The 12,631-nt window shown below is 41.5% G+C and overlaps 1 long non-coding RNA gene across 2 annotated transcripts; it reads right to left on the bottom strand.

The window, feature by feature from the left end:
• Window positions 1-6,123: 6,123 nt before the first annotated feature.
• Window positions 6,124-12,283, bottom strand: LOC135289607 (uncharacterized). Of its 2 annotated transcripts, none has more exons than XR_010352374.1 (3): window positions 12,128-12,283; window positions 10,074-10,214; window positions 6,124-9,444 (listed from the first exon to the last, which is right to left on the bottom strand). It is a non-coding gene; the product is annotated as an uncharacterized LOC135289607 (long non-coding RNA). The 2 variants fall into 2 exon arrangements; XR_010352375.1 differs by lacking the exon at window positions 12,128-12,283 and adding an exon at window positions 10,376-10,828.
• Between the last annotated feature and the right edge of the window lie 348 nt (window positions 12,284-12,631).

Raw genomic sequence — 12,631 nt, 5'->3', positions numbered from 1 at the left:
AACAATTGCTTTGACCTTGTCACTGAATGGGTAAGGCCAGCATTGTGATAATTGAGAATGTAGCTAAGCAACAGTTCTCCAGGAGCATGCACTGCTTTATTTTTAGTTGAGTACACTAGTACAGTGGGGGGATGTGGGACACATGCACATGGGTATGAATGAGGAAAACAACTGGGTAATTATTACTAAAAAGGAAAAAAAAATCTTTTTGCACAAGGTTTTAGTTGCAATATGTTCTTATACTGATTTTAATTTGGATTTACATCAAAAGAAAGTAATTGAATCAATATATCCTTCTGTGGTCTGAACAAGCAGATAGTGTCAGGCTATCTCTGCTTTCTTAAGCTGCTTTAGTAACTTGAGTCTCCTCTGAAAATTAACGGTGTAGAAGAAATGGCATATTCCTTCAGAAATAGTCTATTTTGTATCTGTTTCCCCTTACTTTGGTGTTAATGATATTTCCTAATCTTACATGTTAGTGTTTCAGAGCCTAATTTATTTATTGCCCTAATTTTGGTTCAAACCAGTCTTAAATACCCTAGTGAGCTAGTCCCCTACAAAGTTAACAGTGTAAGACCCTTTAAATCTGAAATAAATGTTCTGGGAGGACATTTAATGTTCTAGCTAAGTCAATTTACAAACCAAGTTAGTTAATTTTTCATGTAAGCAATGGGGAAAAAACAAAGTCCAAAGTTAGTAATTTTTGTTGTGTAGGCATTGCAGGACAAATTGCCACCATATGGCCCCTCTGTTATCCTGTAAACAAAAGTATGTGTTCCAAGGCTGGTGCCAAGGGAAAATTTGCAGCCTCTTTATGTCTCTCTGCTTCTGGTAAATCTCTCATCACTGACCTGGATGCTTTTTGCTTAGATACTAAACCAGTACAATTGCTAAGTAACAGTGAGTTTCTACATATCAAACCCAAGGAGTTACACAAATCTCTCTGAAGATACTGTCGCTGCATGAGTATAAACCACCTAACTTCATATATGGGAGCCTTTAATTCTGATTTCTTCTATGAAATTTGTATTTTTGGCAACATTGCATAGGTGAGAGAATAAAAATGTCCTAATTCTCAGCCTAATTTTATCAGATCTTAAAAAGCTAAAAGATAGTTTACAGACAAAAATAATAAAAAGGAATTAAAACTTAGTATTAGTTACTCTTGGGTATTTTCAATATAGTAAGAAAATCTTTTCATAAAGTGCTTTTCTCTGGATGTGATTTTAAATTTGATAAATCAGAGAATGTAATGTATATTTTCATACTCTTAAAGTGTGTCATAATTGAATTTGGACTTGTGAAACTTTTTGATTTTATTTTTTTTTTCCTGCCTAGGAGGAATCATTTGTCAATGCTGTGTCTCACTTGAACATCGAGCCCTACAGAGACTACAAGGTAATTGTTTATATAGCTGCTTTCTCTTTCCTGTGGTGGTCAGCTTGGCTTTAACTCATCTTTTAAGACTTGTAATTTATGAAGGGGCCAGTGCTAAGCAACTAAAATGGTAGCAGCAATGGTACAGGCAGCTTTTACAGAAACTGTTGCTTACAGTTTCACCACCCTTGGTGAGCTGTGTGAGATTGCCAGTGTGTGTGTATAAAACAAAGATGTAAACACATTTTGAAAATGCATTTCTTGTATTTGTGTCTTAAGAAGGAGCAGTGTCAGTCCCAGCTGAAAGGTAAAACATGCTGAATATGGGTTTGTTTGTGTGTGGTCATTCAGAAGGTTGTTCCTTACCCCTTGGCATCCCAGTCTTTCAGCTGGTTTTCTTCCTGGAGCTGTGTGAGAGCCATCACGTGTCCTGCAGTGCTGGCACAGGCTTTCCTGCCCCAGGAAGGTGGCTTTGGTCAGTGCAAATGCTTTGGTCAAGCAAAGCCATGACCACCTCCTTGGAAATCAATCCTAGTTCACTTTGCCAAGTTGATAAAAGCTGTTTCTGCTGTTGCAGTTGTGGTAGATGCTGCAGCTCTATACATCAACTTGCTTGTCTCAAAGCCTGTTTGGAAGAGTGGCTAATGAGGTCACCATGGGTGTGGACAGCAAGTGGACGAAATAGATGCTGGGGGCTCATGTTTCATGTTCAATTTACAAAGCTCTCCCCCTGTGCTGGGTGCAGAAAAGGATATTGTGGTTAGGAAGTTGGTGTGCAGTCCACAGAGCAGAGCTGGTACCTCTGCATGGGGACCAACAACATCCAGCCTTCAGCTGGTGCTGCTTACCCTCATTTACTGGAGGAATCATGAGATTTGGGCGATACCAAATTTATGTTGGGTTGCTTCTTAAGTAATGTCTCCCAACACCTGGCAAAAGGTCAATTTCAAGGACTGAAGTTAATTTTAATTCCAAGTGTCCCAGCCTTTATTGGGTGGCTGTTACTAGTAAGTGATATGGCACCAGACTGGACTTGACTTGATTGTATGTAATGCACACAATTTGTGCCTGACTTGAGAAATACTGGGAAGATTGCAAGTCCCTTTCTTAATGAAGTAAGAGCCTTGAAACTTTATGAGAAATCAGTGCTTTGCTGCTGCACACCAAGCAGGTGGTCTTCACTTAATGCATATTGACAATATTGCAAACAAAATATTCCAGGGTAACCCCACAGTGCTAACTGACCTGCTGCACATTCCTAGCTTTTCCTAAAAGAAAGGTGGATTGTTCAGACAAACTTAACTTTTTTAACCCTAGACAGGTTTACCTTTTCCTTTGCAAAATGGAGTGCACATCCCTGGTAACATACTTGTTACCACAACTTGTCTGACCAGGTGCATCCTAAGCTACAGTGACTGGTTCTATGAGTTTGTGTGAATACTCTGAGTCCCCCTCTGTCTCTTTTTGTTACCTTCACATAGGACAAAGTTGCTTCAGTTCTAGATTCTGAGCTCATGAGAAAGGCATAAATAAATACAACATAAATATGGTTCATAGAATCATTACTTCTTGGGAATAGTTGTCTTTAAAATGAACATATAAATCCATGAGCTTGTACAGACACTTTAGAGATAAAATTAATGTAAAATCAATTTATTACCACTCATGCTTCTCATGTCTTACCTTGTGGAAGCTAGAGGTCTGTGACAGTTGCCTTTACATTTGTCAAAGATGAAGCATCTGAACTCCCATTTTCTGTGAAAGATAGTCAGATCAGGAAATGAAACACATCTGAAAGCTGAGGGTTTTCTCCCTCTCCTCTGTTTGTTACTGCAAATTCTGTTTGCAATAAAAATGTGTTGATGACTGAAGCATGTCTGACGGACCTGCATAATCTGAACTCTTGCAGAGGAAATCAGAGCTTGTGAACAGATATTATCACGCCGTGTTATCCTCCATCAGCAATAGACAGCAGCACAGTGCCATCTGAGGGCAAATGTAGGTCCAGAGCATTATCATTATTGTTGAAAGCTGGGAACCTTAGAGCTGAAAAAACCGAAAGTTTTATTTGGGTTCTAGTGTCTTTCAGAAATCTGGGTGCACTTCTCTGAGGTATAGCACGGCCCAGAAACAGCTGTTTGGCTGGAGGTTGGATGGTTGGAGGGCAGGATCTTCTCTCAACCAGCTGTGCTGGTGGTAAAACAGTGTCAGTGTTTAAGCTGGCAGATTTTGGGCTGTGTAAAAAAAAAACCAAATGATGCCTCCGTGGGTCACTTGATGGGTGTGGTTTGGAGCACCTTCAGATGGAGGTGGAGGAGGCAATTGTGAGAGGTGATTAAGGAGGTCGCTCAACCGAGGACTTCGTTCAGCCAGTCAGGAACCACATCCCAATGCACTGCACGCACAGACAGCAGGTCTGGTGTTTCACTGACAGGTTTCTCTTCCTCCCTGGGGTTCCTGAGGCTTTCAAAGGCACCATCGAGAGGTTACAGCCAATGTCAGTTTAGGAGGTTTAGTTATTCATTTAAATAGCATTGAAACGATAAGGATGTGTGACTTGAGTGGTCATGAGTCACGTGTCCAAGGTCAAGTCTGGGGGCTAGCAGAAATACATGTTGTACAGTCATTTTTTTAGGAGCACAGGAGTGGCTTCTAACACAGATACACTGTGGTGAGGGTTAAGGGACGTGTGAGGGATGAAGAGCAGGCTGGGGTCTCTTGGGTAGGTCTCCACAGCAGAGGAGTTGGCAGTCATCCCCTGTAACTTAGGTCTTGCAAAGAACATGCAGGACTGGTTTGTTCCATGTTTGTGGTGGCCGTGGCTGGGCATCACACTGGTCTGCCCATGTGCAATGTCTCTGCCCTGGGCTGTCTGGCCTGGTGTTGGCATGGCAGAGGTGCAAGGCCAGTGGCTGAAGGAAAATGTGTGAGCCAGGTGCCAGCTGGAGAGGGTTTGCTGGCATGGCAGCACTGCCAGGGACCTGGCCGTGGCCCTCACCAGAAAGGCAGTGGTGAAGGGGTGCTTCCATCAGAGTAACTTTGCACAGGATACATGGTTTGGTGCTTACAGCTGACAGCTTGCCTGTGGTGGAAATTACTGTTCTGCTTTCAGTTTTCTTTCTGGCTGTTTTGCACCAAGCACCCGGGGATGGGGGTTTGTAGGTATTTGGAATCAACAGAAATCCATACAAACGTCAGCCTCAGGCTTCTCCTTTTTGTCTGTGTAGGTTTTGAGGAGTGGGTGTGGGGCTTTTTTGTTTGTTAATGGGCTTTTTTTAGGTTGAGTTTGTTGGGAGGCTTTTGTTTGCTCCTTTTTGGTTTGTTTGTTCTTAGAAGTCCCCTCTTGTCTTTATCATTTCACTTTCTTTGAGTTGGCAAAAGCATTTTCTATCAGTGTTGATGTTAATGGGCTCCACCACGTTGGCTGGTGTGAGCCTCAGGATACCTTGTACCCCTGCCACTACCAGTGGTGGCCTCTGCACATCTGCAGGTTTCTTTGCCTGAGATGTCAGGTGTTCCCTCTGCTTTCTCCAGGTTACCCTTCCAGATGGCTGGCTCTCCTGCAGGAGTAAGCACCCCCAGGCAAGGGCACTCAGCTGCAGCTCCTCAGTCTGAAAGGGCCATAAATACACGAAGTTTGTGCTTTTCATTATCCTGAACGGAGCAGGAGGAGCCAGCCGCCTTGTCAGCAAGCTCCCATGGGGAGGATCTGCACTAAAAGGGTTGCATAACAGCAGGGGGATGAAAAAACCCCCTTGGAGAGCAGTGTCCATGAGCTGAATGTTGGTGGTTTGGAGTCAGGGATCTCAGAGGTCGTCCGTGGGTCTGACTGTAGCTTGCTAGTTTGTCTTTACCTCTCTGGTTTTGCTGTTTGTCTGGCCATGCTGCTGAACCTGGGGTGCCTGTGGCTTTCATGAGGGCTCCTAGGAGCACTTGCAGCTTGCCCCATGTCCCAGAATAACCTATCCATCTCCTCCTCGTTTTACAGCATGAGATCTATGTTTTCAAGGAGCACAGTGGGAAGGGAACATTTTTGAGGAGGTGAAGATGGGTGAGACTTCAGCCCTGCTGGCCATCAGTGAACTGGGAGGGGGAGAGATGTGCTGTCAGCAGGGGCTGTGCACTGCTGCCTGGCACAGCCCAAGCTTTCCTGGTGAGGAAGGGCTCATGGAAGCAAGGAAGGAGTGTAGGAGTCAAGCTTGGCCGCCTTCAGTAAGGGTTCTCTCTCTGTGGGAGAGCAATGGGCAGCAGTTCCTACAGTGCTGCTTCCTGTATGGTACAGTTAACATAACCAGCCCTTCTCGGGCATAATGCAAAGGAATTTAAGAACTGCCCCATGACAGGAGTTAAGCCGGTTTATTTAGACAAGCCCTGTAAAAGTGGAGGGATTCAAATATTCCTGTGACAGGTTAGCATCTGGGCATGGTGGGGGACTGAACAGCGCTGACTGCAAAAATAGGCTTATGTTGCAGGAATGACTAAGACCATTACAGAACTGCATTAATGATTAATTTACCCTGCTTTTGTTTCACTTTTGATCCTGGGTCCTCTGGAAAGAAAAAAAAAAGGTGGTTTTGGAATATGTTTTTAAAATAACAAACAAGTCAGTTGTAATAACAGCTTTACCACACAGATGTCCACCAGCACTGCTCCAAGAGGAACAGAATAAAAAATCACTTGCTAACATTTTTCTGTAGGGTGAATATTTGAAATTTATAGACAAATAATCACCAAATAATTGGATAATTCTGTTGCAATCAGAACATTTATTCACATTTTAGGAGAACAGTATTATTAATCTTCAAATAGGATACAGAGTGATATAGTAGTAGTGCTTTCTTAATAGCCTTATTTTAAGCTCGGTGTAGAAAGAATTTGTTTTGTTATTAAAATTACTCCGCATATTTGAGACAGACTTCAGCTGAACAACTGCCTAATACGTGCTAGACACATATTGATTTTTTTGTCTTAGCCCAACATTTCCCCTGGGCATCATATTATTTATTCATAAAGCAGAAATGATGTCTGACAGGCAGTTAGAGGGGTGTAAAGCTGTAGGCCAGGAACAATGTGAAAAGCTTTGCAAGGACCCCAAGAAATCAATGTGCTGATGCTAAAGAGCAGCCTTTTAATTCTGAGCACACATTCTTGCAATCATTTAGTGTGGAACAGGAAATTTAAATAACAAATAGTTACTATTAAAACTGCAGGCCTAAATTTTCATTCATCTTTATTCCAATTATCCGAGCCAAGGTGGAAGTAGGCACTGAAGGCAGCTAGCCAAGCCCAGCCACCTCTTAGCCATAACACAGGCTTGCTGCTCCAGCCCTGATTTGCACATTTGTATGTAAATTTCTGTTGGAAGTAAGATATTTCTATCAATAAAGATTTAGAACCCAAACGCTGTTCAGAGAGCCAAGACATTCCTAAAATGTGCATGATTCATCACCACTTACTCTGATTGAGTGTTAGACTGATGTCTGTACAGCAGAGTAAAATAATAAATAGCTGGTATTTTTAGAATGCAATTTGAAATATTTTGATGAGTTAGTCATTGTGATAGACCTGTTTGAAAAAAAAAAATCAGGCAAATTAGATTTGTTCTGGTTTTGTTCATTCAAAACTAGATCACAGCATACTATCAAGCAGGATTTGCTGGTGGAAGATATATTTCCAATAATGTTTTTTCTACAGAAAGAAAATCAAAGTATCAGATAATCTTAGGAAACTTTTAATCTGACCTTATACCTCTCTCAATAAGATAAATAACTACTGAATTATTATATTTGAAATGCAAGGAACATCTAAACATCTGGTCCAATCAGGCCACTATGGAATTTGTTTCTTGTTCTTTAAAGCACAGATAATGCAGTCAAAAAATAGGATGTCATCATGTAATTAAATATTTCATCTTGATGTATAAGCACAAGGGAGTTGAACTAAATTTGTTCTGGCATTTTTTGACTTTCTAGGATTTGGCTTTGAACCTTTTTCTTCTTTGATATATATTGAATTGGGAATTTCAACATTTGCTTTGCATATTTTGAGGAGAGAGGGAAAATGTAGGAAAATAATTCATTTCTACTCTATAGACGTGAAAATTACTGTGTTTCTTGTGGTTAATAAGAAGGTTGAGTTACTTTCAGTGAAACCAAGACACACATTAACCTTGTGAAGCTAAGAAGTTCACATGTACTCCTTAAACTGCTCTGCAGAACGTCTTACAGTTGTTTTCCCTTGGGAAGGTTTTGACCTCTTCAATCATGAAGAATCACAATAAATCCAATTTTAAATCACTCAACTGGGACAGCATAATCTGAGTCCATCCATAACAAGTAAGGCTGTCTGAAACATGCACACATTTGTATTTTTTCCCCGGGAAATGGTAAGGTTTTGACAAGAAGGGAAAAGTGGTATCTTCTAGGAAATCAAATGTATGAACTTTCACATGTAGTATTCTGACATATGATGGCATTGGGAAAGCATCATGTTTGACTGTTTGACTCTGCTTGTCTTTCATGGATTTGAAAACCTAATTTCAGTTGACTCAATCTGAAGAAAGTGTAGCAAACCCAGCATTTTTGTTGGCTATTGTACACATTGCAATGGGCATATTTTTAATGCCTGCTACCTGATGAGAACATGAAGTCATAAGAATACCTAATTTCCCCCAAATGGATGCATTTTTATTTGCTCTTACCAGTACTTTTGAATGCTGCCAATAAGTTTCAAGAGTTGCTGTGTATTTACAAGTAGATTTTCAACAACAAATTTACAGCATAGCATTACAGGTAACAGTGTTGTGTAGTGACTTTTAAATGTCACTTTTCCAGAATGGTAAACTACAGCTATAATGATAATTATTTTAATCTATTTGGATAGCTGATAGCCAGTCAGTTAATGAGGTTTGTTCATCAAAAACTCATCTGAATTTCTCTGCCTTTCTGAACTCTTTTCTTGATTTAGTCCTGTCCTCTCTGTTGTCAGGAACATAACTCTTGGCTTTTGACAGCAGAGGAGTACCCACCCCAGATAAGGCACTAAAACATGAATACACACACTTTCTGCTTGGCCAACCTGGAGTGCTCTTCAGGACACTCAGGCAGAGGATGTGTGCACCAGAGCTGTTTGCCCAAGGTCCAGCTCTAGTCAGTGCAGGAAGGTGGCTGCTCTTAGGACATGGTTCTTTAGCACACTTTGCAGGCTTATTTTATTGTGTAGTGAGTTATCTTATAAAAACCTTACAGGATGCTGTAGTCCGAGTGTAAGAGCCCAGTTGTGGGTTGGAGTTCAGTTTCAGGCTGACACACACACACAGAGTTCCTCTCTGAGCAGCTGTGTGTCCATGTGAGCACAGCATCTCCCTTGGAGGCAGCAGGAATGTCCTCCCTGTGCCTGTCAAGAGCCTGGAAAGCATCGCTGGCCTCCCTGAGCCAGGCTCTGCTTGGTGGAATCCCTCACAATGGGTGAAAGACTGGGCTGGACCTGACACAGTGTTGGTGTTAGCAGGATGCTGGGACCCCAGTTGGTGTGCTTTTCAAATCCCTGGTGATTTGTGACAGTGATGCATAGCTAGCTGGTATGTTACCTCCTGGCTTTTCTTCCAGTGCTGATTACTAGTTTTTAAGGGACACAGTGAAGATCACTAAGCAAAACAATCAAAGATAGTCCACATTTTAAACAGATCTTTTGTTGTTAAGGTTTGCATGAATACAGTGCAGCACAGCAGAAAGGATTTTCTGAACTTTGTGATATTGTTGTGTTCCTAAAATTGTTTTCTTCTGATGCTCTGCTGGAACCTTTGATGAAAGGTGGTTCATCTGTAAATCACTGTTAAAAAGGCCTTGTATGGGAAGATGATGTCTGCTGCTGTTTTCTATTTTTTACCTTAGTGTTTCAGTAATTTACCTAATGTGGCAATAATTTACCTAATGAGATCATATCTTTGGTAAAACGCAGCCTTACCAAACAAACAGGTGTTTTCAGAGGTGTGCTAAGAGGATGGCAAACACCAGTCCATCTCATGGTCAGCTGGATAAAAGGCTGCACTGCTGTTGAGACCATCATCTGCTGAGAGGCAAATGTGTTTTAAGACCAAGGTTTGCTACTGAGCTCAAATGGGCCCCTTCGCCACTGCTCTTTTATCTTGGTACGTGGCTGAGCTAAGGGGGTGACAGAAAAAATACTACCTTAAATATTTTCTAACAGAATTAAATAGCAAGCACATTTGTAAATCAGTTTATAAAAGACCAAATTAGTTATGGAACGCAGAAGTTTCCAGCTATTACGTACAGATATTTTAGGAGTCATTAGAAGACAGTAATGCCTTATAGCAACCAACATAGTTAATGATGTCCTGATCTTAAGAAATGAACCATGAAAGTTGTTGAATAAGGTGTTCTTTTTCCTCCAGAGATGTCTGTGACTGACACATGGTTTGGGAGCCAGCCCTAGGGATGCCTGTGGCCTTGAAGCAATGCCACAAGCAAGGTCCACATACAGCTTATGTAACTTTTACCTTGTTCAAACCTCCTGTTAAAAAAATTTTGTTTTCTTGTGAGTCTTTCTGTAATGTTAATGTATTTCTCTCATCATAATGGTAGAAAGCAGCAGTCTGATTTCCTATCCAAAGCCCTTCTGGCCAATCCATCCACACAGTCCTCCAGTCCATTTGCCATGCCAGCTTTGTCACTGACCTGCTGGGTACTCAAAACAGCATCTGCAAGCTTTATTCACTGCTACACTGAAGTTAAGGATGAGCTGTGGACAGACATCAACACACTTAACCTTATTTTCTCCTTTTAAATCCCTTCTTAGAGTCTCCTCTGCCATAATCCCTGAAAAAAAAAAAAGTGGGTTAGTGATGTGTTATAGCCACTGCCTCTTGTGTTGACTGATGTGGTCTCTTTGTTTTGTCCTACTTCCTTGTCAACAATCCATATCCACTTACTGGACCTTTTTTTAAATGTTTAAATGTGGCTCTTCAGGGGAGAATTACCTTTTTTTATTCTCACTGAGCACAGCCCGCAGTGTGCTTTTACCCTGCCTGGGACTGCTAGATGAAGTCCCCAGCACAAGGGCCACCAAGTTAATTAGGGAGATAGAGCACCTTTCCTGGGAGGAGAAGCTGAGAGAGTTGGGATTGTTCAGCCTGTAAAAGAGAAGGCTTCAGCGTGACTTAATTGAGGCCTTCCAGTACCTTAAGGGAGCCTGCAAAAAAGATGCAGAGGGATTTTTTACAAGAGCGTGTAGTGGCAGACAAGGGAGAATGGCTTCGACCTGAAAAAGAGTAGGTTTAGATGAGATATCAAGAAAAAATTCTATACTGTGGGGGTGAAACACTGAAACAGGTTGCCCAGAGAAATTGTGAATGCCCCATCCTTGAGAATGTCCAAGGCCATTTTGGATGGGGCTCTGAGCAGCCTGGTGGAGTGAAGGGTGTCTCTGCCCATGGCAGGGGGCTGGAACTAGGTAATCTTTAAGGTCCCTTCCAACCCAAGCCATTCCATCATTCCATGATTCCATATTACCAGAACACAGTGAAAAGAATGTAACTGTGATTGCTCTGTGCTTTACAACTGTCACAAACTTTTTTACAGCGCCATGTGAGGAAAACAAATATATGGTAAAGGTGAAAAATTACGGCTTATGTCCTTAATAAGGAAGCTTCTTAAAGATTTCTAATAATTATGAAATATCTGAGCTGAAATACAAATCTCTTTTTTAGGAAAAGAAGGGCTTGTGGCATTCCTTACTATTTCAGATCTCTTGGAGCTTCCATTTGCAGATGCATGTTCAGCACTGCTGTACATCAGGGGCTTGGGAAATGGAGATTTGAGTATGAATGGGACATTTACTCAGTGTTTTCCCAGTCATCCACGGGAGCTCTTTGCCAGAACCTATGTTACAAGTTTAATCCTCGCACTTTCCCAGGTCTCCTGTGGTGATGACTTTTTGCCTTGCTGATTATGGAAGAAAGGGAGCACAATCCTATGGGCTGGCAATTTAGTTAAATTTCAGTATCTTCTTTGATTTCATAAGGGTTATGTTAATTGAAATAGTATATTTAGTCAGCAAATATTTATTGAGGTTATAATAGCCTTTCTGTGTACTCGGTAGTGTGCTGTTAAAAGCATTTTCTTCCTTTTATTGAAATGTAAGGCCTACACACAATACATGCCAGTGTAGGGTCGGATAAAGTTTTGGCTACCATTTGGGATAGGAATATTGTCAGTTCATTTGCAATTGAATCAATTTTTTTAATGTCTCTCTTAGCAAATCTGGGACTTGTGCTTCTATTATACAGGGCCCCGTTCCTGAAATCATGCTAAATCTCAATATATGGCTTTTTTATGATACAAGTATACCCAGGAGAAACTAAAGTTCCTTTCCAGTGGTGTAAATCCTCTTTGTGGTATCTCTGGATGAGCTGTTTCTCTCAGTGAAGCAGGTACTGTTGGAAGCTTTTGTCTTTGGCATGGAGAGTATCTCCATTTGCATGACAGACAAGAGGAATGCATCCATGGCAACTGTCTTGGTTTGAAAAGACAGGTGTCTGCTAAGGAAGGCAGGAACCTTCCTTGAAATGGAAAATGTAAACCCCCTCCCTCTGAATTAGTATTATTTTTTAATTAAAGAGCTCTCAGGGAAAGACATGGGAATAGGAATAACAGTTCTTTACTAGGAAAATTAAAAATACAAGTGCAATAGTACAAAACAAGAAAAAACACTGACAAAATCAGAATACAACCTGACACCCTGTGGATCAGGGTGTTGGCAGCAATCTGATTAAATGGTGGCTGCAGTCCTCCTGCAGTAACAGATGTGGTTCTCTTGAAGCAGTGATCCTGTAGAAGGGTGTAGTTCTTCTCTGAAGGTCTAGTGGTGGTGTAGTTCCTCTAGGAACCCAGTGGAAAAGGCTGCCTGTGGTGCTGCAAATCTCAGATTATATCCAGGTAGGAATGCTTGGCTCCTCCCTCTGGGTGGAGCATCTCACAATGGGATGATGGAATTTTATCACCCATGCAGTGACTCAATGGCCCATTAACAGCAGATGTCTCTGCAGAGGGAGGATTCGTTGTGGAAGAGATAAAGAAAATTGCCCAACTAACAGAAGATAACTGCCCCACCTCTGACAGATGGGAAATACAATACACATCCCCAGCTACATCTTTCAACCTAAGACAGCGAGTTGACTCATTTGATGATGGTGGATTGAGGTTGCTGGCTTATGCTGCCAGGAAGACAAGTGAAT

Source organism: Passer domesticus, chromosome 1, assembly GCF_036417665.1.
Source record: "Passer domesticus isolate bPasDom1 chromosome 1, bPasDom1.hap1, whole genome shotgun sequence".
Classification (NCBI taxonomy): Eukaryota; Metazoa; Chordata; class Aves; order Passeriformes; family Passeridae; genus Passer; species Passer domesticus.
The sequence above is the reverse complement of the archived record's forward strand: the minus strand, read 5'-3'. Positions and strand labels throughout refer to the sequence as shown.